Source organism: Brachycentrus maculatus, unplaced genomic scaffold, assembly GCF_059751285.1.
Source record: "Brachycentrus maculatus isolate JH-2025_06_01 unplaced genomic scaffold, ASM5975128v1 h1tg000207l, whole genome shotgun sequence".
In the NCBI taxonomy this organism is placed as follows: Eukaryota; Metazoa; Arthropoda; class Insecta; order Trichoptera; family Brachycentridae; genus Brachycentrus; species Brachycentrus maculatus.
In genome coordinates this window covers 330125-355837 of record NW_028280958.1, presented here as the reverse complement: position 1 = coordinate 355837, position 25713 = coordinate 330125, and the positions used below count along the sequence as shown (strand labels likewise).

Below are 25713 nucleotides of genomic sequence, written 5' to 3'. Positions count from 1 at the left end.
GAGACACATCGCTCAATTAATTATGTCATTGATATGTTAACTTTTTCTATTCCTTAGGTAACTAATGTTTAATATGTTCGTCAGCAGTATTTTATAGAATATACCGGAGAGTTCGCCTTTATATAAATTGTAAGTAATATTCGACTGATAACTCCATTTCGAATTCATATCGGAACTTTACTAAATTGAAATCAAAGTCAATTTTTTTCCTGGAGTAGCACGCACCTACTGCTTACATTTGTAGTATAATGAAAGTAGTCCAACCCAAATAGTCAATAATTAAAAAAAAAAAATCTCCATCAAATAAGTTGAAAGCTCACTCCCGTACAGGGAACATTTTGATACCACGAGACTTTAAGTCTCTTTCAGATTAAAAAAAAACAAATCAATAGAAATGTCATACACTTTTGACAGGTAAAACATATTTTTTTAAACACACATTTTTTAATTGCAATGGCATCGTTTAACCGTACCATTACATACGCAATACTAAACATCGCAAATAGTGGACGGTATGCTTATTGACGTTATTTTCGATATTTTTGATAGCATTGTTTTATAGATTTTTAAAAATTTTCACAACCATTGTGAAATAAATTATGTGCATATATTAAGCGTGTGCTTTCTATATTTTTTCATTTGACCTGACAGACACAATAACGCGTGGTCGAATATGGATAGTACTTTATAAAATGTATAAAAATGCATTACAGGATAAATGGAGAAAGTTTTATACCTTCTCACTTTGGAAAAAAAAACACACTAAATGTTGGGTTTCTTATTTTTTAAATATCGTTTTGTGCGGAATGAAAATTAGCATTTACCATTGCTAAGTAGTTAAGTGATTGGTGTTTCCAAATTCACTAAAAACCACAATACATGTAGGTATGTATTCTGGTATTACCCCCAACCACTACTGACCGACGACACCATTATCCAGATTGGTATTGTTAATGGGTAATGTACCTGGATATGCACTTAGATAATTGCCTATTTGAAAATTAAAAAAATACTTATATATTTAAATATGTAAATACAAATTACACTGCACCGTAATGTGTACTTATTAATTACTTGATAAATTTAAACGAAATGCGATTTACGATTTTCATTATTGATGATTTTGAATTAACCTTATGGAATAACATGATGATATAAATATAAAATATAAACAAATTTTTTAAATCCCCTTTTTTAGTTTATTAATGAAAACACGACTAGTTTCGAGAACTACAGATGTCTTCATATCGCTCACTCCTTTCAAGAACGTCATAAATCAAAAAACTTGATTTTTCAGGAGAACGTTTTTAATGTTTAAAAATATAACACAATGTATTAAAAATAAATATCAAGTCACTTCTTGAACTTTTTACTGTGCAACAGATCTTTTTAGGTAAAACCTGAAGGTTTTTTCTCCATTTGAATAATAATTAGTATATTTCAAAAAAGAATTAAACAATACGTTTTCTTCAAAATCCAAAAACAACACTTTCTGCTCTGTAGCGGGTAAATATTAAGTTAAAAATATGCCGCTTTTGCTGTGATATAGTACATTTTCTGGACATTCCGAAAACATGCACAACTCAAAATTGACAATTTTTGATTTATGACGTTCTTGAAAGGAGTGAGCGATATGTGAAAATACAAACTAATGCAAAATACCATTTCTATTACGTTAAATGAAAGTTCTATATCGTATTCTAATATTTCGATCCAAGTAAATTTATCATCCTATTGGACGTATTCCGTATTCTTCAGTCCCATAAAAATATAAACCTTTAAAAAAAACATGCGAAAAATAATTGAAACTTGAAAAATGGTGCCGATTAAAATATTGCCACGAAACTTGAAAAATTGTGTTCACTGAATATAAAATAAAGTGTCACATAGAGCAGTGTTCCGCAAACTTTTTCTGTTCAAGGTACACCACCCAAATCAAGAAATTTCAGAGGTACACCAAAGAAAAAAAAAAGTTTATTCGATAATGATTTATTATCAAAATATAATGCGAAAACATATAATATCATAACAAAGTATATTTATCTTCACAAAACTAGAATTTTATTGCGCGGCACACCAACTAATCACCACGATACATCAGTGTGCCGCGGCACACACTTTGCGGAACAATGATTTGAAAAAATATTGTTTAAAATAAAACCCTGCTATCATTTCAATCATCATAGTTTAAGCTTAACTCGAAGGTGCACAGTTTACACCCGCGCTGTGCCAGGCGGGTTTCCCGCAAGGTATCGGACCCTCCCAATCCGCCTCCGTAGTGTAATGGTCAGCACGCTCGGCTACCGTTCTGGAGGTCCAGGGTTCGATTCCCAAGGGAGGTAAAATAAATATAAGTGATTTTTTCACTGTCATATTTATTCAATATTACCCTGGACTGGTACCTGAAGCGGAGGGCTGATCACCTTTCCTTCATGTGTAAACGATCAAGATAACACTGCGTTTATATGACGCAGTGCCCTATGCACCATTTGGGTGCGGATAAGGGTTTTATTATATTATTATTATTATCATTTCAATCAGAACCTTGATTATTCTTTTGCGTTCTTAAACCGCAAAACACTTCACGCTGCCAATTATTATCAATTATGGTAAAAATAATAAAAATAATTTTTATAAGAACTCGGAAGACGTGTCTAATGTATAACAACAATATTTATATGGACACGGGAGCCGTGTCCAAAACTCGGCAACAATGTTTATATAAATACGGGAGTCATGTCCATTCCGTGGCACATAAGTTTGTATAGACACGGGAGCCGTGTTCGACGCACGTAACGTGTAAATCAAAGGGATAAATAAATTCCTTTTTTTAACTCTTGAATTTTCTGATTAAACGCATGCGTACGTTCGATTACTGTGCCCGCATTGAAAGTGCGTCACTGTGTACGAGTATGTTCCGTGTTTATATTTTTATACAAAATGTTTTATGTATCTGAGGTAAGGACTTTGCCAGCAAATTTTTGTGCAAACATTAAAACGCAACAAGTTTATTTTCCATAGGGGCATGGAAGTGCAACCAGTATGGCGTTGGTCGTGACCAAAATCAATTAGTAGTGCTAAATTAAAAGTGCTAAATTTAATTGAAAGGCAGCATCACTCCCATCTATTTTCATATTTACATAAAAACACGAAGTAGATAAACAACTATATCGTAGTCATACGGGAGAAAGTGACCAAGAGCATTTTGTACAAAAACGTGATTATTGACTATTTGATATCTTACTAGCTTAATATTGGCCTGAAAGGAATTCCAAAGGATTTTAAACTTGTAAGTAGAATATATTGACTTGTTAAGAATGACTAACTGCATTGATGTTTATTTGCTTACCAAGTAAAAGTGACTTAAATGACCCTCCTGAACATTTTACGTTTTGTTAGTTGGTCACTTTCTCACGTACGACTACAATATAGGTTTATAATAAATAAAAAAGTTATCATTTTGTACATACAGTGGAGGTCTATGTGGACGTTAAATTAATTAACCAATTAACCATTACGCCGTTTCCTTGCAGGGGTATCTGTTTTTGTAACAGAACAATCACCTCTTCCACATTTATACATCTCCTTATACAAATCTACCGATTATTCCGACTCCTAATAGGTACGTACTTTTGTTTTTAATCCACAAAAAAAAACTTTGCTTGGTTTTTCCAACAGCGAAAAAAATTTAAAATCATTAGGTGGAATCAATCGTCAGTATAAGTTTTAAAACAGGTTATTTATAGATAAGTAAATACGAATATTACGTATACGTGGGCGATTTTAATTTGGGATTTAAACACGTCATTACCGGCAATACCAGTTTTGATGAAAACATGACGTCATACAAATGTGTATTTTTGCCGTGAGTTGTAATTGTATTTAACCAGGGCCGTCCCTAATGAGTGGGGTACAATCAGAAACGTCTTCTCATTTGAGGTGACTTCATTCGTTTCATTCAAACCTTTATCCGCACCCTATGGTGCATAGGGCACTGCGTCATATAAACGCAGTGTTATCTTGATCATTAACACATGAAGGAAAGGTGGACTTCATTCATTTCATTCAAACTCTTATCCGCACCCTATGGTGCATAGGGCACTGCATTATATAAACGCTGTGTTATCTTGATCATTAACACATGAAGGAAAGGTGGACTTCATTCATTTCATTCAAACCCTTATCCGCACCCTATGGTGCATAGGGCACTGCATCATATAAACGCAGTGTTATCTTGATCATTAACACATAAAGAAAAGGTGATCAGCCCTCCGCTTCAGATATCGGTCCAGGGTTATATTGAATGAATATTGAAGTGAAAAAATCACTAATATTTATTTGACCCCCCCTGGGAATCGAACCCGGGACCTACAGTATGGTAGCCGAGCGTGCTGACCATTACACTACGGAGGCGGACAAGCTGTGAGACAAGTTTATGATTTGACTACGGAAACAATAATAATAATAATAATAAAATTGATAATTTATCTAGCACTATTTTCGTAAAATACTCAATGAATTAGGGGAACAAAGTGGGTGGAAATGATTTAGCTAACAAAAGTGTTTTAGTTTTTATTCTAAACATCATCTCACGGTCAATATTTCTAACCACTGGTGCAAGAGCATTCCACGCTATCGGGCCCGCAACAGCAAAGGCACTCTCCCTAAATTTATTGTGCTGGTTGCGAGCTGGTAAGATCACTTTGCCCATTGTAGTTGTTGTAGCCGATCGAAGCGTGAGACGTCTTTCAACTAATTCGTCTGGAATACACAGCTCTTTTAGATACTCTGGAGCCATATTATGTATTGATTTATAAAGAGTAGACAGGGTTTATACTCAACCCTTTCGGTAAAGCGTAACCAGTGTAGTTTGTGAAGTAGTGGGGTGATGTGACTGAATTTATAAAATCAAAAATCAGTCAATAAATACAATGTAGTCGATCAAACACCATTTTCTAATTTAATTTAAAAAGCGAAAAATCTCAAAATCGTTTGATACTAAAATATTTTATATTTTTCCTCCGAAATTTCGTCGCGACATTTTTAACCGTAAAGCGTCGCTGCAATAAGGCGAGACTTTTCATGCATTTCAATATATTACATATTATGTTGTCTGTTCCCTCAAAAAAAATCGCTATTTTTGTTAATTTTAGTCAAATTATATTATACGATGTCTTGGGCACTTACATCAGTCGCACAACCCTGTATTTAATGTATGCAGTTGGAAATATATACGCTAATGAATAAATAAAACAAGACAAGCATCATTATCGCTGAAAAATCCAACCGCATCTCGACCTTAGAGCGACAGAGAAGATATTTCTTTTCGCTCTAAAATCCGAAGAGACCCGATAACTCCCGATTGCTTCCGAACGCTGCAGCCGCATGCTTCGTGGAATTGAAATTTATTCAGTCGCGTAAAGATACCGGGAAAGTTGGTTCACGTCCGTTCGCCAGTGTTTTCTGCGTTCAAAATACGTTTGACGTTCAAACTTTTTCGAAATTTCCGAAGTGTCATTTTCAAAACAGACGTCAAGTTCTGCTTGATTCCGTGTTGAATACACGATATTTTAAACATCGCGTTAGTATGCCGAAGGTTATATTTGCAATGACAAAGTGAGGTTAGCGTTTGCAATGTTGTTGATCTGTGTGTGAAATAATTTATTGTTGTCAGTGTAATTATTTATTTTGTCGAGTGATTTCTCTGGTGGAACTTTTAAACTAGTTTCTGCACAATGGTGTGAAGAACATAGAATACTTTTCACATTGTTTTTAAAATATACTTTTTTTGTGACAGTGATCTTTGCCGAAGCCGCTGTGTAATATATATAAAACTGGTAAGTTTTAAATAATGTCCATTAAAAAATATATAAATTAGACGAAAAAATAAACTTCTTTGAGTTTTTACGATTTTCAACATATGAATAGGTATACCGCGGATGATTAATTCGAGGTCCATTATAAAAAATAAAAATAAAAACATAATTAAAAGATGGATATTTTTTGTTGATATTTTTTGCAGGGGTGAATTCTGACGTCAAAAAATCTCTCCCTATTTTTTTGTATTTTTTTGACAGCTGTCAATTTTCCCCATCCTACGGCGGTATAGCCGGATGAAAAAATATCACAAAACCGTATTTTTTATTTATTAAACACCATGTTGGATTGCGGTCCCGTGGTTAGTGTCGCAGACTCAGTAGGTTCAAACCTCACTCGCGCGCAACTTGATTCCTATTTTCAAATTTAAACTGCTTAGGTTTGTTTACTTGAAAATAGTATTGTATTCAAGTATGCATTTTTGTATTTTATAAAAATGACAAAATAATAATGTTAATTTAAAATACAAAATAACAAAAGCTTTTTTTTGACTCTACTACTTATTTAGTATTACCCTGGACTGTTACCTGAAGCGAAGGGCTCATCGCCTTTCCTTTACATATTTAAAGATCCATCTGACACTACTTAAACTTGATGCAGTGCCCTATGCACCATGGGTGCGAATAACGGTTAGAGAATAAGAGAAAATTATAAACATTCACAGGTTGATAAATTGTCATGTAGACAAGTTCATGTCTGCCTCCGTAGTGTAATGGTCATCACGCTCGGCTACCGTTCTAGAGGTCCCGGGTTCGATTCCCAGGGGGGGGTCAAATAAATATAAGTGTTTTTTTTTCACTGTAATATTTATTCAATATTACCCAGGACTGGTACCTGAAGCGGAGGGCTGATCACCCTTCCTTTATGTGTTAACGATCAAGATAACACCGTGTTTGTATAATGCAGTTCCCTATGCACCATTGGGGTGCGGATAAGGGTTTGAATGAATATGTATGAACTTTCATATGTATTATATGGTAATACATACTTATGTATGATTTTTTATTGTATACGTAGTACGGCTGTCCAAACTTAAAACACAGTAAGGGACATTTTTAAAAAAAAAACATTTTATTGTATTTTTGGAGTAAGTAGAATCTACTTAGTCCAAAAATGCAAAAAAAATGTTTTACCAAAAAATGTCCCATACTGTGTTTTGAATTTGGACAGCCGAGTATGTTTTATATATTTTATAATGTTGTAAGAAGGTTGAGACAACATTTCGTTTATCCTATTTATTTCATTTAACATGCAATTACAATTTAAAATTTACCATACTGTCATCACTGGGTTTTCCCGTGCCGAGGGCACATTATTCAATTAGTGTGCAGTGCGTATTTGTTAGTTATAAGTTGGTCATGAGTCCTGCAATCATAGATGCATGGCCGAATGACACGATCGATTTCGTATCTACCCACCACAATCCAATTATCAATATCTCTTATAAATAAATATTTATAGTATTTAATGTTTATATGGATAATGGATGAAGGCTATAGAGCTTTATAGGTGACAATAAAATTATGGAAATTATAATAATAATATAATAAAACCCTTACCGCACCCCAGTGTGTGCATAGGGCACTGATTCATATAAACGCAGTGTTATCTCGATAGATTAAACATGAAGGAAAGGTGATCAGCCCTCCACTTCAGGTACCAGTCCAGTGTAATATTGAATAAATATTATTGTGAAAAAATCACTTATATTTATTAAACCCCACTGGGAATCGAACCCGGGACCTCCAGAACGGTAGACGAGCATGCTGACCATTACACTACGGAGGCGGACACTTTTTTTTTTGGAAATTATATTATTTGTAAAAATTTAAGCTTCAGATATTTATTCCTTTTATTATTTTATTTTTCTAACCCTGATCCACGCCATATGGTGCATAGGGCACTGTCTATAGATGCAGTGTTATCTTGATCGTTCATTGCATGCAAGCAAGGTGATCAGTGAATGGTAATATTAAATAAATACATATATTAGCCTTTTTTTTTTGGCTTGTTGGGAGTCGAACCCTGGACTTACAGCACGGTAGCCAATCGCACTTACCATTACTCTCAGATGTAAACAGTATTCACCTTATTAATAAAATAAATTCTTATAACCGTATAAAATTAGTATGGTAAAATATTTGTATTATTGTTTTAATGATTTTCTACGAAAAATATAACTTTTGTATTTTATCATTAACACTTGTTTATTTGGTATTTACAGATTATACTTTTTTTAAACAAATAGACTACTTATTAGTGTTTTATTTGTAGTCGTAATAATAAACGTAAAAAAATGTATGTTTTTTTATAACGATCATTCTTCTCAAAATAATTGCATGTTATGTTCTAAATAACACGCGATAATTATAAGTCATAATTTCTTAATGAAGTTTATGCAAAAACATGCATTTTGAAACCGGATTATAAACAGTAGGTAAGAATAAACTTACGAAATATTAATTATTGTTCACATGAACTTTTTACATTTTTTTCCTGATAATGATATATATCTCTACAAATCAAATTGTGGTTGTGCTTTAAAAAAAAAAGATAAATATTTGTGTTTTTATTATTTACACAAATATTTCAATTTCACAGTATTATTATTAAGCGGCTCATTATTAGAAAAAGGTATCAAGTTGTAGTAGAGTGGGTTCGAACCGAGAAACTCTGACTTAAGAGTCCGCGACACTAACTACGGGACCACGACCCGACACAAACTTATGAAACATGGCTATTTTCCGTATCCACCGATATTCATCATTGGTTTTAAGGTGGAATAATTAACAGTCCGCAGCTTAATTTTCTTTAAACTCAAGTAAAATTTAACGTAATTAAATTTTTGTCTAAAAACACCGTTTTTGTATGGAAAAAATAAGTTTTCCTTTAAAATAAATATATGGTTTTGAAAAGAAGGATTATTGAAAGGTAAGGAGGTAAAATAAATGTTTTTTTTTTCAAAATATAAAAAATCCTATAAGTATACATTATTTTTTTGAAAAGTGACAACACTTATTTACGCAAATTAAGGCTTTTTGCGCAGCCGGTAGCGTCTTGACTGTATATTTGAGAGTACACCTTTAACACAGCACAATTTGTGGGTCCAGGAAATCGTAGCTAAGCATATTCCGTTCCGTTAGCAAGCCATCCCGTTTTATCAAAATCGGTCCATCATATGATTATGAGTAATTGGATCACTATATACTTTCGAAATAGAATAAATTAAATGCTGTAATTTTACTTCAGTCCGCCATTATCGCATAGCGATCAACACGTTTGGTTACATCATCATGTCAAATGTGAGCTGATAATGGAATGATTATTCCAAAACCGGTAGTCATGAAGTAGTGTTTTTAAGTGGTATTACACAAAGTGAACGATGAATGATAAGGATAGTGTTATATTACCATACCGCACAGATAACAATGCTTCTAATATACAAAATACTTTTGTACTTCGCTCGTCGCTCGTATTGTGGCAGTTTATATAAAAAATAAATAAATTATGATTTTATTCATATTTTAAATAAAACATACTGCAATCAATGTGTTTTGTACACTATACACTGCTTGCCCACATAATAGAATTATTGAGTTTAGTCCGTTGAATTATTTAGTTTAGGTACGACCGTTCTCAGATTGTACTAATGTTGGCTGTGTTAGAATAATTGGGTAATATACATTAATGAATCCCAAATTATTTCAGATTTCTTGGGTTTAATAAGGTAAACGTACGTATCTTACAGCTAGCATTCGAAATAGATTTAGTTAATTTCATTGAAAGGAATAAAATATGTACTGATATGTTATGATTTCAGGAAAATGGTTTGATAGATAAGCGCTTATAATTTTATTTGCTAATAAAGTTTTTTCATCATTTATGGGATCTAAGTTATCATAAGTAAATAAATAAAGCTACAGTTGTTAAATCTTATGGATCTTTTAAGCTACGGTAACTGAATTAAGTATTATAAATTTACCTACTTATCTAGCAGATAAAATTGTGAGTAGTTTGAATTTACAAACTTAATTCAATGTTGTAGTTTTAGTTTAAATAATTAAACAGATAAGCACTTATAATTTTATAGGGTGGCGAATATAGTTGAGTACTCCTGGACGATTATGTCGAAAAAAAATTGATCTGTTTTCTTTGTTTTATACTAAGAAAAACTTCCCACTTACTTAAATGTTTGACAAAAATACATTTTACGTATTGTTTATAATTAGTTTGAATATTCTGATTATCAATGTCCTTTCTTAGAATTTTCAACATCAATTCCAGTGCCGACATGTTACCTGCAAAACCAGTTATCACGAACAAGGTTGAAATACATATTTGCGCATACAAATGCAATACCGTTTCGAAATCATTTGCGATAAATGTTATTATACAATATAATGCGTGAATATTTCAATGTTACATCCTACTCACATATAATATATTTCTAATACACATAACATACTTATAGGTGCGTATAAAGGTATACAAATTCAGATTTCTCGTAATGAATTGATGGTGGCACCCGCCGCGTGGCATGTTGCGCCATCTTGTTGAAACCACAGCTATGTCACATCAATACCATTCAACTGAAGTACGAAGAAGTCAGTTATCATGGTTCTGCAGAGCTTTCCATTGTCCGTAATATTCTGGGCGGCATCGTTTTTAAAAAAAATATGAGTCAAGAATATAGGTAAAGTCGGCTCTTACTCAGTAAAACTTGATTTTAAGCGAAAAGTGATGAATTTTGATCAGCACTTACTAGTCAGAGTTGACTACACCTAGAGCAAATATAATCTTAGTGCCACGAGTTTTTCGACTTTTTGCCTAACCTTACCCAATCTAACCTACGGACTAGAAGATTAGAATCTTTGATGCTTTCTGAATCAACTTTTAACAGTACGCATAGTTTACTCTTCATAGGCAGTTAACTGGTTAAAAAAACAGCTCTTCTCCCTCTTCAACCTTCTACGTCCCAAGGACACAACTCTAAAATTAAGAATTAGTTTCACATACGGTGTTTGAAAATGATACGGAATGCATCGAAACACCCGTTACAATAGATTTTAAGAAATAGTGGTATTTACTAAGCAAAACTTATATTAAAAAACAATCAACTCTCCCTTACCTTTCCTATAACATACTCGTATAAAAAAGTTCATTTTGTTTTTGTAAAAAATAGGCATCTACAGCAGTATAATATCTTTCTTCAGATGTTCAAAAGTAAGTTATTTTTAAACAGGTATGTTTTTTGTTGTAAATTCATTACTTGCTATCCGTTGTAAAACGTTAAATGATATTTTGCTAAGTGAGCACATTAAAATAATAAAAATTTACAAAAAAATACTGGAACTAGGCAAAATGTCGGTTACTGTAGTCATTCGGAAGAGCGACAGTATGTTATTATTGATGACAGATAAATATGTTTCTTTGAATTTCAATCCAAACCAGACGTCTTACGTCATTACCAATTTCGTAGGAAACGATTGTATAATCTTCAAAATTGGACGGAACTGATCGAAGTGCACTTAATAAGATCGCTATTGTTTAATTTTAAAAGGTTAATATTTTTTTAACCGGTGTTGACATTAAACCAATAAATTACAAGAGGTTCTTAACTCTAGTATATTCGACATTTGAGATAATTGTTTATTGTCCATGGTCTAATTATTATTCTGTCATGGTGTTGTATTATATATTATATAGTGTATGGTATTGTCAAAAAATTTTAAAATGTTGTTTTAAAAAAGTTTTGACCCGTATTAGTGATTGGAAAATAGTGTTATCATCCATTTTTCACTACACATTTTTAACCATTTTTTTAGATTCCTGGCAAATATTAGATGGATACAATGGTTTGATACGAAAACCGAAAGCATACATCATGATGTTGGAAGGTTACGTTTGGGGATCATTTATAAAAATAAAGCGATGTACCAATGCAATATATTACAAATTAGTTTGTCTTTAAATTTTTGGAGTGACACTAAGATTTTTTTTTTAAAAAATAAGACACTTCTATAAAGTTTATAAAAATAAATATGACTAGTTGCGAACACAACAACTTGTCTTATCAACAAGTGAAAATAGAGAATCTCTATATTTGTATTTTCACATTTTTTTGAGAACAACTGTAGTTATCGAAACTAGTCACGTATACATTAATAAACTCAACAATGATCTTTGCACGTGTATTATTTTAAAAATATATATATAATCTTATTATTCCTCGAATCTATAAGTAATATATTGCAGGCATTGATTTGAATGATCTCTTGCAAAAAGCTCCGCAGAATCTATAAGAATACCAATATTTGACGGATACTTTCTCTGTGCCTATACTGTAGAAAAGACGACACTTTACATAAATGTTATAATTTTAATTTATTCCACGCTCCAATTGTTTGTTTCTAACCAAAATTAACTTGTTATGGTTATTTGATTATAAAATTTACAAGTAATTCTCGTTGGATAAATAGCTTCGTTGATTATTATCGGATTCATTAAACACCATTACGTCTAGTTTCTCGAAACTAATAACCGAATAATTCAGTAAATCTTAATGTCATTATCTCGGTTATTAAGTACCGGTAAAACGGAGCAATTCTCGGAAATAGCCTGACATTTATGAATAGGGAAGTAATACTTATGATACAAAGAATATTGAATATGCCTAGGATTCTAAGGGGTGGAATTTCTCAACTGGATAAATTATATACCTGTATCTAAATTACTATTTTATAACATGTCTACTTCGCGGAAAATGTATAGTACTTTTTGTAAGTACTCAAGTACCTACTGTACTTTATTTAATTGACAGTTGGCTTTATGTTAGCATGCAACTTTCGATTTCTTATACAGGAAGTACAGCGCTCCATGGTACTCATATAATAGACATTTTCACTGAGAAGGAATATCAAATTTAACATACTCTACATCTAAGACTCTGAAATCTCAACGATCATAATATTGTCTTCACAAAATTTTGATTGTGTCCAAATAATTGTTCACAAATCTGTATTTCTCCACTTGGGAGTTATTTTTTCATTTTCGTAAAATATTTTATAACTCTTTATATTTGATAACATTTTTATGAAAGCGAAGAAACCTAGATTTGTGAACAAGTATTCAGAAACCCTCAAAATGTTGTGAATAAAATAATCTGGTCAAATTATACGCTGAATAAATAATGAAATGGCAATGGGCGGGTCATGTTGCGAGACATGGAATGGACAGATGGGCATCCAGAGCTTGCGGTGGAGACCATGGGACATGAAGAGAAGCATAGGCCGGCCCCAGAAATGATAGGCCGATGACATTGACTTTTTGAGTGGAATGAAAAAGCCCAAAATGGAGAAGTCTGGAAAAAATAGAAGAGGTCTACATCCAGCAGTGGAGAGACAACTGAGAAAGATGAAGGAGATGAAAAGAACACAAAAACATATTTTCAAATGTGTATTTGTTAAAAAAAAACATAATTATGACACCAAAACACCCATTGGCAGAGCTATTAATTCAATCATTCGTGCATGATTTTAGCGTTATTTTTTCGGTATTTTTATGTATCTGTTTTAAACTATACAGTATTGTTGTAGTAACTTTCTTTCAAACTAATGAGTAGGAACAAACTGTTTTTGTGCATGTTTGCTTTTTTCTTACTGTAAATTTCGTCAGTTTTTTTTATGATGCCATTGCAGAGGCGGGAAGTGATCATTTATAGAGTTAATTTATACAATGAAGTGAATGGTATGCACCTTTTTATAAAAAATGAAGCAGCTAGTCATCACTGTGTTCAATGGCTGACCGTTCGCGTTCGCTAGAATACCAAATCGCACGTTTTTATTTATTGATATTTTTATTTAAAACACCGGAACCCATCTCCTTTTCAATGTAATTTTGAACGCTCAATTACGAATTTGATTATATTTTTTTAACAAAAAATTAGATTGATATTTTTTACGTATCTTTCAATTACTTTAAAACTCAAAGTTTGTGCTTTAACAACTTTCCGGAAATTAAATGTCTAGCCATGATAACATTTCAGCAATAAACATAAATTTTCAACTTATTTATTTTCAAATAATAACAGGCTAGTCGAAGCTGTCTTAAAAATAATAATAAAATCTTAATAAGATGTAAGAATAAAAATAAATAAAATTATTGAAGCACTGTATAACTGGTGTGTTGGTATAAAATATTAAAAATGTATCCGCAAATTAACAAAAATTAGTTAATATACGCAAAGGAAAAAATCGAGGAGAGTTAAATAAGAGCTTTTCACTCGTTATTTATATTCATCTGTTTGAGGTTGGCAATAGACGCAGAAGAAGACCCTGAAAAACTTGTCACGATCAGGTATTTCAAATATTTAAAAGTGTAATATTTAAAAGTTATATTTAAAAGGAGATGCATGAATGGAGAAGAGAAGAAGATATTTACAAGAATTTGAGTAGTGTGGTTGTCAATAATGGGTAGAATTGGTGAATGTTACACGTGTGTAAAGTGATCACTTAAACCAGCCTATGACGGTCGTCAGCCCCGTAAAGGTCCAGACTTCCATATTCTTCTTCATCTTTGATGACGTGTCAAAAAATAATAGAGAAGAAGATTAAACAAAAAATAATATCAAGGACTGGTGCCTGATATTATAGGAATATTAAAGCGCTGGGTTGATCACCTTGTCCTTATGTAAGTAAAGATCAAGATAGCACTGCGTCAATACGATGCAGTGCTCCATTGGGTGCGAATAAGGGTTAGAAGAAGGATGTATGTATTATTTTGCTGTATCAATGTTTTTTAGGGTATGTTTTGTTAAAGTTTTCAGCGATTTTGATTATAAGCCATTGATTGTTCGTAGGTACCTTGTGTTTCGGAACTAATTAGTATTTCTTGGGGAACAAATCGTCTTTTATTTATTAACTTTTTAAGATACTTTCAATTATTAACTTGTTAATATATTCATTGTATATGGAAGCAAAGCATGGAGTTGGCAAAAGAAGGATGAAAGCAGACTGAATGCAGTCGAAATGCGATCCCTCAGACGAATGTGTGGCATAACGATGTTTGATAGATGTTCGAATGATGAAATAAGGAAAGAATGCAAGGCTGAGATAAGTATTATCGATAAAATTAAGAAAGGTGTATTGAGATGGTTTGGACATGTGGAACGTATGAGTGAGGAAAGAACGGTCAAACAAATTTATGAGGCGAATGTAGTTGGAAAAAGAAGCAGAGGAAGACCGAGGAAAACCTGGCACAATCAGGTATGTCAAATATTTGAAAGAGGCCGGGTCAGGAGTCGTAATAATCGTCGGGTATGTATGAGGAGATGCATGAATGTAGAAGAGGCGAATAATGTTTGCAAAGACAGAGTGGTGTGGCGTTCGATTCTCTCTGCCTACCCCTGCGGGGAAGCGGCGTGATGGTTAGTTAGTTAGTCAATATATTCATATTTATTAAGAAAAACTGGATCTTATATTAGAGCCTTCTTGCACGTTTCAATTAAAATTGACCCGCATTACTCACCTCCTTTCGTTCGCACTGTTACGTATGTGTGACACTGACGCCGTATTAGCTCGTTCTTATCTCTTCTTCATGAACAATAGCACGGCTGTCAGAAAGGGACGCAACTCTTGTTTTGTAGACGGACATAAGTAAAATAGAACGGCAATGACGTCATGCAATTTTCATTAATAAAATCTGACGGACCGATTTTTTAACGTGACCGCTCCGTGAACTGCATCTCAAGAGAAATATGACGCTGTAATTAAAGTGACTTCCGAATCAATAATTGAAATGATTAAAGCCTAAATATTTGTTTCACGATAGGTGTAAAATATCAAAAATGTTCGATACACCCAACAAAGTATTACAGATTTTAAAATAAACATAAATTGTCTTATTTATTGAATGAGAACGACTTTAACTTTTACCACTCTGTAGACCAGACATTCTGGCCATTATGATTCTAGTAGGCAGCTCCGTGGACCACAATGTCTGGCCCGGCGCAGTTATAACTCTTATCACTGATTTCTCTATCACCCAAGTATATTCTACCAAAAAAATATTTCGGATAAATACAGTTAATCTTAATTAACATGATCATACGAATTGCCAGACAGAGTGTCCCAAAAATAGGGAACCAAAATATTTATTTTAATGGTAGAAAAACGTCGCATTTTTTTTTTGATCAGAGTAGCTGATCAGTTATGAGAAAAAATGGCCAGAGTGGAAAAGGTTAAGGCCACTATTTTTAATGGAAAATAAGAACTTTTAGAATTTCATCAATGTCCTCCAAATACATTGAAATATGTATTTTAATTAATGAAAAATGTTAAAATAACTCTGGAGTAGAGACATCTCTAGACTTGTAAACAAAAATTTGAACCCATTGAAAATGTTGAGAATGATAGATTTTTCACATCAAGTTAAGACACCTATAATATTGAAAGAATTAAGCTGAAGCGCAAATTCCTGGCTAAATTCTCACGTACTGGCGTAGATTCGCATCGGGTTTGATTACCCCGGCATTATGCGTATTATTTACCAAAGAAATTACAATGCTAATGTCCGGGGCTGCTGTAGGGATTAGATTAGTTTCTCCGCTTCCAGTTATCGTCTCGCTACACGCTCCGCTAGGTCACCTAACGAGCAGCCATTTTGAGCTGCTGGTCAGTACCTACAGGCGGTGGACTGACGCGGGCTGCAGCGAGAACTATGAAAGGCGAAGCTTTGAATCTATAACATTTTGAGTGATTTTCATCTCACCAATAGATGTCCTTAATGGGTCTAGTGATTCAAGTACAATGTTTCGAAATTGAACCACATAAGTAGATACCATATATAGAAGTTTTAAGAATTTCAGTAGTTTATGAAATCTATAATATTATTTTGACATCTCAACATAGATGAAGAGAATATGGAGTGAAGGATAAGAAGTCAGGGCATTTACGAGGCGTATTATATGCTGGTTAAAGTTATCATTTCACAAACGTGTAACATTCACCAATTCTACCCATGATTAACAACCAAACTTCTTAAATTCTTCTGTATACTCATATTTTTCAAATTCAAAACATAATACTTGAATCACTAAAATTTCAGTAGAGACATCTATGGTGAAATGAAAGAAGAATATAGAAGTCTGGGCATTTACGGGGCTTACGACCGTCATAGGCAAGTTTAAGTGATCACTTTACTCAAGTGTAATTAATATTCACTAATTTTACCCGTGATTGACAACCACTGAATCCTGTATTATAATCACATACATAGAATGCTAGAAAATATCATTTTCATTTTATTATTTAACCTTATAATTTGATCGGTTGATTTATTTACAACATTCTGAGTGTGTCCAAATACTTGTGTACAAATGTGAACTATCTCCACTTATAGGAGTTATTTTTTATATATAAAAAACATATAAAAAATAAATTACTTTAATAATAACAAGTATTTGGACACACTTGAAATGTTGGAATCTATAATGCATCCATCAAGGTAGCTTTAAATCTCATTCAGATAATTATTGTCCACAGTGACATGATGACAATAAATCACTTACAGCCGCGTGCATTTTCATGTCACTAACACTTCATTCTCCGAAGCTTTGACTAAATTACCTATATCATATCAATGACTACTTCTGTTTAGTTTAACTGTACATGAATCCGCAAAATTTTGGGTGAGTCCTTGTTTACAAATCAGGGTTTCTCCACTTTAACATTTTGACATATCAACAAAGATGAAGATGAATTTGGTAGTCTGAGTACTTACAGGGGTCTTATGCCGGTTAAGTAATCACTTTATACACGCGCAACATTCACCATCCTACCCACGGTTGAAAACCACACTACTCAAATGTTCGGAACTCATGTCTACATTTATGTCCATATGTATATATGTATGTATATATGGACAGCTTAAATTTTTTTAAATACCGGGTGTTCAGGTATGTGTGTGTAAACTAGGTATAAAATTTATGAAATTCAGAAAGTATGCACTTCTAAAATCAGAATAGCTTGAAACTCTCTCTTACCCTACATAATAGAGAATTTTAAGAATAAATTGATTATTGATACATCTTGTAAGTTTAAAATAATTTTTGCAAATATTCTCCCCGTACCATCGGCCTTATAGAATCTCTGGAAAATATTAATAGATTCTTTTGAAGAAAAAAAAACATGATGCAGAGAATCTCGCAAATATATGGGAACCCTAATATTGAAATCATTAAAAATTCAGTCTCAATTTTTACGGCACTTCTCGTATCAAATTCGCGAACCGCGTCAAACAAAAAATGTATGGAAACAGACAATCTACCCATCCAGCGAACTGATTTCCATATTCCGAAGCAACCTGTGTCCGGATTCCACGCGGGAACTGGATTTAAAGCTTTGTGCAGCATTTTCCCCTTTATTTTTACTCTTGGTCCACTGCTCTACCGTGCATCGTAGATAAGTTCACCAACTCAGCGATTGCGCGTTGCACCTGCTTTATTCTGCAATATAAATTCCAAACGAAAATGTGTAAAATAAAATGGCGGAAGATAGAACTTCCGCTGTCATCTAATGCAAATTAATATTAGGGTATTTAATAACGTTTGCAATTTCAACAATAAATAAAATTATATTTTCAGACAAGGTTATCTTATAGATTTAGCACCTCAATGTGACAATTTTTCTTCCAACTTTTCTCCGCAATCAATGGTTCATAGGGTACTTTAGACAACGGATAACAATACGTGGCAACAGTCTTTGTATTTTCAAAAACATATTACATACCTAAGTCATATAAGTATATATAATATTCCCGATGAGTAATTTTTATTTCATATTTTCTCATTTTAAAAGCATTGTTGCCATTGGTATGGTAATATAACACTCCATATCATTCATCGTTCTCTTTGTATAGTACCACTTAAAAACGCTGCTTCTCGCCTACCAGCTTTCGATTGTTGATAGGACGATGAAATGGTTATAAGCATGAAATGGAACCGGTGGTTGTTGAGTTTTTAAGTGGTATTGCACAAAGTGAACGATGAATGATAAGGAGAGTGTTACAGTAAGAATTAATCACATTGCATAATCAGTGCCCTTTGCACCATCGGGACGGATCAGGGTTAGCCACGCATTATGATTAATAATTTATAAATTGGATAATTAATATAGCATAATTTTCGTCACATATTTCGTACCCCAAAGGCGCTTATACTGACGTGGATTATGATATGAAAATGATAATGAAAGTTTAAAAAAATAAATTAAAAAACGTCGTCAATCAGTTGAGTCTGGAGGGGAAGTATAGTTAAAAAGTAGATGAAAGTACCTTTTTATAATTTTTTTTGCTTGGAAATTTTACAGAACAGTTACATAAATACATTTACTATAACGAGTAATAAAAAATAGATATTTATAACATTCCAATTACAAAATTTCACATATCGCTCACTCCTTTCAAGAACGTCATAAATAAAAAATCGTCAATTTTCAGTTGTGCATGTTTTTGGAATGCCCAGAAAATGTACTATATCCCAGCAAAAGAGGCATCTTTTTAACTTAATATTTACCCGCTACAGGGCAGAAAATGTTGTTTTTGCATTTTGAAGAAAATGTATTGTTTAATATATTTTTTTTATATAAAATACTTTTCAAATGGAGAAAAAACCTTCAGGTTATACCTAAAAAGATCTGTTGCACAGTAAAATGTTCAATAAGAGGCTTGAAATTTATTTTAAATACATTGTGTTATATTTTAAAACATTAAAAACGTTCTCCTGAAAAATCAAGTTTTTTATTTATGACGTTCTTGAAAGGAGTGAGCGATATATCATTAAATATAAAAATACCTGGAAGAGAGGCGGGAGGGATGAAAAGGGGCAAAGAGGAAAAGGGAAAGATCAAAGCTCAAGTCCAAGCAAAATTATGTGAAAATTGGGACACACCACGATATAAATATCTACTTACTATTTACGCGATAGCAGTGCTGACAACGTCAATTATATTTTGAATATTGTGAAAAATTATTATTTAGTTCCGTTGAAATTAAATATTTAAATATTGAAATTACTGTAAATTGTAAAGCGCTATTGAAATGATGTCTCACAAAAACGGTGTTGTATAAATTGTTCAATAAATAAATTAATAAATTGTATGCCCACCGATTCACTTGGTACTTCAGATACCTTGACCATTCCCAAGTTAGAATTTTTGTCAGTATAAATTGCGGTATTTAATTGCCTGTATTTTTAAAAATAAATAACAGCAGGTTTTGGTGAGGAAAAATAATTCAAAATTCATCTTCACGGTCGATTTAGTTTAGTTTGCTGGTGTTACTAACGGCCCAGAGACGGCCCCTGCGCATCCCGCGAGATACGTGACGTATTCTCGCTCGACTAGCCTTCTTCCAATTTCTGATTTCCCGATCCCAGGTCACTGGAGCTTGGAGCTCGCCTTTCTACTCTAGTAATCTGCATGGGGGACGTAAACTTGCCGAGAAAGCTATTATTTCTAGTTTATTTTTTCTAGTAAGATTAGTTCCCACTCTATAAATAAGTATTCTTCTTCTTCTAACACTTATCCGCACACAATGGTGCATAGAGCACTGTATCACACAAACGCAGAGTTATCTTGATCATTAACATATCGCTCACTCCTTTCAAGAACGTCATAAATCAAAAAACTTGATTTTTCAGGAGAACGTTTTTAAAGTTTATAAATATAATACCACGTAAAACAATAAATATCAAGCCACTTATTGAACTTTTTGCTGTGCAACAGATCTTTTTAGGTAAAACCCGAAGGTTCTTTCTCCATTCGAAAAATATTTAGTATATTTTAAAAAATAATAAAACAATACCTTTTCTTTTTTTGTATGGTCGATGTTGAAAATTAATTCATCCGATATTTTCATTAAACACCACTAATTTTTTATAAAAATAGTATTGAAAATAAAATATTGTAATGAAATGGACGGGAAGATGTTTGAAATAATGATATCAAAAATATTTTGTAATATTAACGCGATATTGCAATATCAGGTTTATTCCCGGTCCACCTAACATATGAGTATTCTATTCTATTTTATTTTACATTTATCATATCTTGTCTACAGTGATGTCATATCATATGCGTAAAATGTGAAAAAGGGAGAATTCACGTCATAATATAATAATACGAAAATATTTCGATAAAAGAAAAATTCTAATCCTTTTACGTCAATCTCTTTCATGCGATATTCGTAAATTCTATGTCAGAATTTAGATTTTCTGAAGAATATAGTATAAATGTATGTCTAAAGAATTTATTCAAATTGTATAAACAGTCAGATATCAAATTGCGATCATGGCACAAATGTACTATGAAAAAAGTACTTGGTCCGACGTATGCGGGAAATGGAGGATTGTTGAAGATTTTTTATCTTGTTTTCTAATCCTGAGATTTCTTAAAAGAAAATTCGGTTATTGTGCGTTCATTGGGAGTGAATCCTCTTCTATCTAGCTCTGAGCAAATGCCAGTCAAAATAAGGGAAGTGTTTCAGTATAAATTAACAAATTTTCTTCACTTACAAATTCCGTTTAAACTAAAGTTTCATACATCTTAGACAAATTGAATTGTTGTGCCTTACTTTACTTAGCGTTCTATAATTGAAGTAAGTATGTAACTATGGCAAGTAAAAACATTTTTTGGATAGGTTTTTAAACGTAATGGCAAGATATAATAAATCCTTGTACATAATAGGCAAAGAGAATTTTCTGAGGAAGCTAATAAGTGTTCAAAATTAAATTTAAAAAATGGCAGCGCCATCTGTTAAACGCAATAACATTAATTAACATTGCTCATCGCAAACAACGTGATGTCACTTATCATTTTAATTGTTTTTTTATTGCATTGTTGTTTAACTGTTTTTTAATTTTTCGATCCTTCACAAGCATTATGAAAATAAATGTATTAGAAATAGAAACAAACGTAGTAAGCAGAGAGAATGGAACGCCACATTCTTCTATCCTGACACACATCTAGTCATAAATGCCCCTCAATTACGCAGACTTTAAACACCACCAGAATGTTCTGATTGATCTGATCATGCCAAGTCTTTTTCGGCCGTCCTCGTTCTGTTCTCCGGCTCAAATTAGCCACATATATTTTCTTATACATTCTCTGCTTATCCATTCGTACCTCAAGTCCATACCATCTTAAAGATAATAGTTTAATACACAAATACATGTCTACCGTTTTAGTATCTGTTTCCACATGAATTACATAGTAGATTTCAAGAGATTGTATTAGGATCGCATGGCGTATATTACGATTATGACATAGAATTAATGTAAGACGCTTAAGTTGTGCCATTTGAGGGATGAACTTATAATACCTTGGGATTTAGTTAAGCCTTCACTGATTGCTTTAACGCTGTACGAGTATTAGTACATTAAAAAATCTTAACACACCTTTTGCGTTCGTTTATATGCATGTGTACCTACTTATACAAGTTATTAACATGGAAGTATGCTAGTGACCTATATGTATGTGAATGACCTGCCATAGGCTGGTTTAAAAGATCATTTTATACATTGTGTAACATTTATCGTTGCTAGTCTTGATTGAACCATCTACTACTACTACTGAGCCTCATCCACACCCAATGGTGCATAGAGCACTACACAATGTTAATTTGACCGTTTACTATATGAAAGCAAGGTGATTAGTCCAGCGCTTCAGGTACTCCAAGGTAGTATTAAACTAAAAATAATACATTTATACTTGTTTTGAGCCATTGGAAATCGAACCGGACCTCTGAAATGGTAGCCAAATGTTCTAACTACTACTCTATGGAGGCGAATAACCATATTACTTTAATATCTAAAAATAATAAATATATACTGTATATATATGTGCTCATGTAAATATCTTTGACTGCTAACAAATATTTCGTTTTGTGTCACTGTTTTTTTATGGTCAAATCATAATTGCAATTTTGAACAGTTCAATATTATATTTGTAATAAAATCGATGAATTAATTGTTTATTTTATCATATAGTGTTACTTTCTGGGTCGAGTTATTGATATAATGCATTGAACTTTTTTTTATGAAAATAATATAATGGAAATAAATACAACGCCTATTTCTGGCGCAATGGTTATGGATCTCGATTTGTATTTTAATAAACTCATACCATTGCAAAATATACCATAAAAGTCAAGGAGACTAGCAATGTCATTCAAAGATATTTGGATTAACATAACAATACAACATATGACACTCAAACAACTTTAATATATTCTAAAACAATCCTTACATATGTATATGAGAATTACTCTCACGTAACTCAAGAAGGCACCTCCCAGCAAACCACATGAATCACAATTAACACACTTCATGGAAATATACTTAGAACTACATGATCGAAAACACAAACACATCAAACAAAACTTTATAAATTCCTCTTTTGGTCAAAAGAACATTGATTATTATGCAATTTAGTTATACAACCGGCTTCCATTAGCCAAAAAGCCACTGAGAAAAAAATCTGAGTATAAAAGAGGTACATATTGGAAGTATTTCCAATTTCTTTTCGTATTTCATTATATGTCATAAACAATTTGCTTTCATTCATATTGATATATTTCACTGTCTGTTTCTTATACATTTTTGCAATAAGTCATAAATTAAACCCTGAAGAGGGCAACAGGTTGTTGCCGAAACTAGTTGGTTAATAAAAATGTGAGTGGATCAAAACACAAAGTCTTTTTATTTCTCGAAATAATATAATTTGCTTTCATATAGTATTACAAAAAGTATTGTTAAATGTGCCTTCGTCACAAGAATATAAGTGAGGGCGCATTATTGTAATTTATAATTCGTTATTATTTGCACTAAAGTATAATGAAATAAAAATAAATGAACAAATAAATATAAGCTGAACATATAAAAACATCAGAAGTTAAAGAGTAAACAAAATTCGAATTGTGCTAAGTCATGTTTTTGACGAATATTCCTAAGATATACCTCAGCATATAAAAAAGTATTGAAAATGTCATCGATATTTATAGCTAGTATGTACGTATGTAAATGAATCATTTGTCTTATTTATGTGTCTTTTTATAATATAAATATATAAATATAAATATAAATATATATATACATATATATATATATATATATATATATATATATATATATATATATATATATATATATATATATATATATTATATATATATATATATATATATATATATATATATATATTTATATATATATATATATGTATATATATATATATATATATATATATATATATATATATATATACATATATATATATATATATATATATATATATATATATATATATATATATATATATATATATATATATATGTATATATATATTATATATATATATATATATATATATATATATATATATATATATATATATATATATATATATATATATATATATATATATATATATATATATATATATATATATATATATATATATATATATATGTATATATTTTATTTATTGTTTCGGCAATAACTTGTGGTAAGACATGTTACAATGATTAAAGAAAACGCTTCGTTTTTTACCACTTGAGTTTTATTATAGACTACATGTTTCAGAAGTTAAACTTCCATCATTCAGGTCTGTATAGTAACTAAAATATAAAATATAAAATTGTTCTATAAATAACGAGAGGGGAAAGTAAGGGGAAGGGGTTTGTCAAGGGACGGAGTTTGAAAACAAAGGAAAAATGGAAAGCAATGGTGAAGAATTTTGAAACAATATATTATTTAATAAATTATTATTAGAATTCAGGTTTTTTTGGATTTCTAAATTTTCAAGATAATTCATAATTTGGCCTTTATATGGAACAAGGTGTAATAATTTTAATTTATGAGAGTGAAATGAGTGATTAGTATCTATTATTCAAGTGGTAAAAAACGAAGTGTTTTCTTTAATCATTATATATATATATATATATATATATATATATATATATATATATATATATATATATATATATATATATATATATATATATATATATATATATATATATATATATATATATATATATATATATATATATATATATATATATATATATATATATATATTTATATATATATATATATATATATATATATATATATATATATATATATATATATATATATATATATATATTTATATATATATATATATATATATATATATATATATATATATATATATATATATATATATATATATATATATATATATATATATATATATATATATATATATATATATAAGTACATTTTTGAGTTTATTATTATTATACACAACAGAGAAAATCAAGTGTTTTTTCATTGTTGTGTTCCAAATGTATGCAGTTTTATAATATTTGCTAGTGACTAATTATTTTAAGGAATACCAGTAGTTATCTCTTATGATACACCAAGTCAAAGATAACATTCATATTTTATATCTCGCTGCGCAAGAGCAAATTTACATTTAAGATGATTTTAACATTATGGTATGTTGACTTAGTCATGTGATATTTCCCCTCTGTGTTTACTTCGTAAGAAGTAAAAAATGTTTATTTAGACGATTACACCTTTGCGAGTAGACGTACTTTTAAATTAAAATACAATTCAACTGCATCCAACCTAGGTGTATTTTTATTTCCTAGTAATGTGATTTAATTTAGATAACTTAATGATTCATGATAATGAATCAAGTGTTCAAGTATGAAGTTGTAAAACGAAGTATGAATGTAGTCAAAGTGTGATCTCTCAGACGCATGTGCGGCAAAACGGTGTATGATAGAGGTTGG

The 25713-nt window shown here is 31.4% G+C and overlaps 1 protein-coding gene across 1 annotated transcript in view; it reads left to right on the top strand.

Annotated features, from left to right (window-relative positions):
- The first annotated feature begins 5411 nt into the window (after positions 1-5411).
- Tl (toll like receptor) overlaps positions 5412-25713 on the top strand; it is a 277297-nt gene continuing 256995 nt past the window's right edge. The window contains exon 1 of the mRNA XM_088263907.1: positions 5412-5837. The gene's annotated coding sequence lies outside the window, so the exon portion shown is untranslated. The remainder of the gene's footprint in view (positions 5838-25713) is intronic.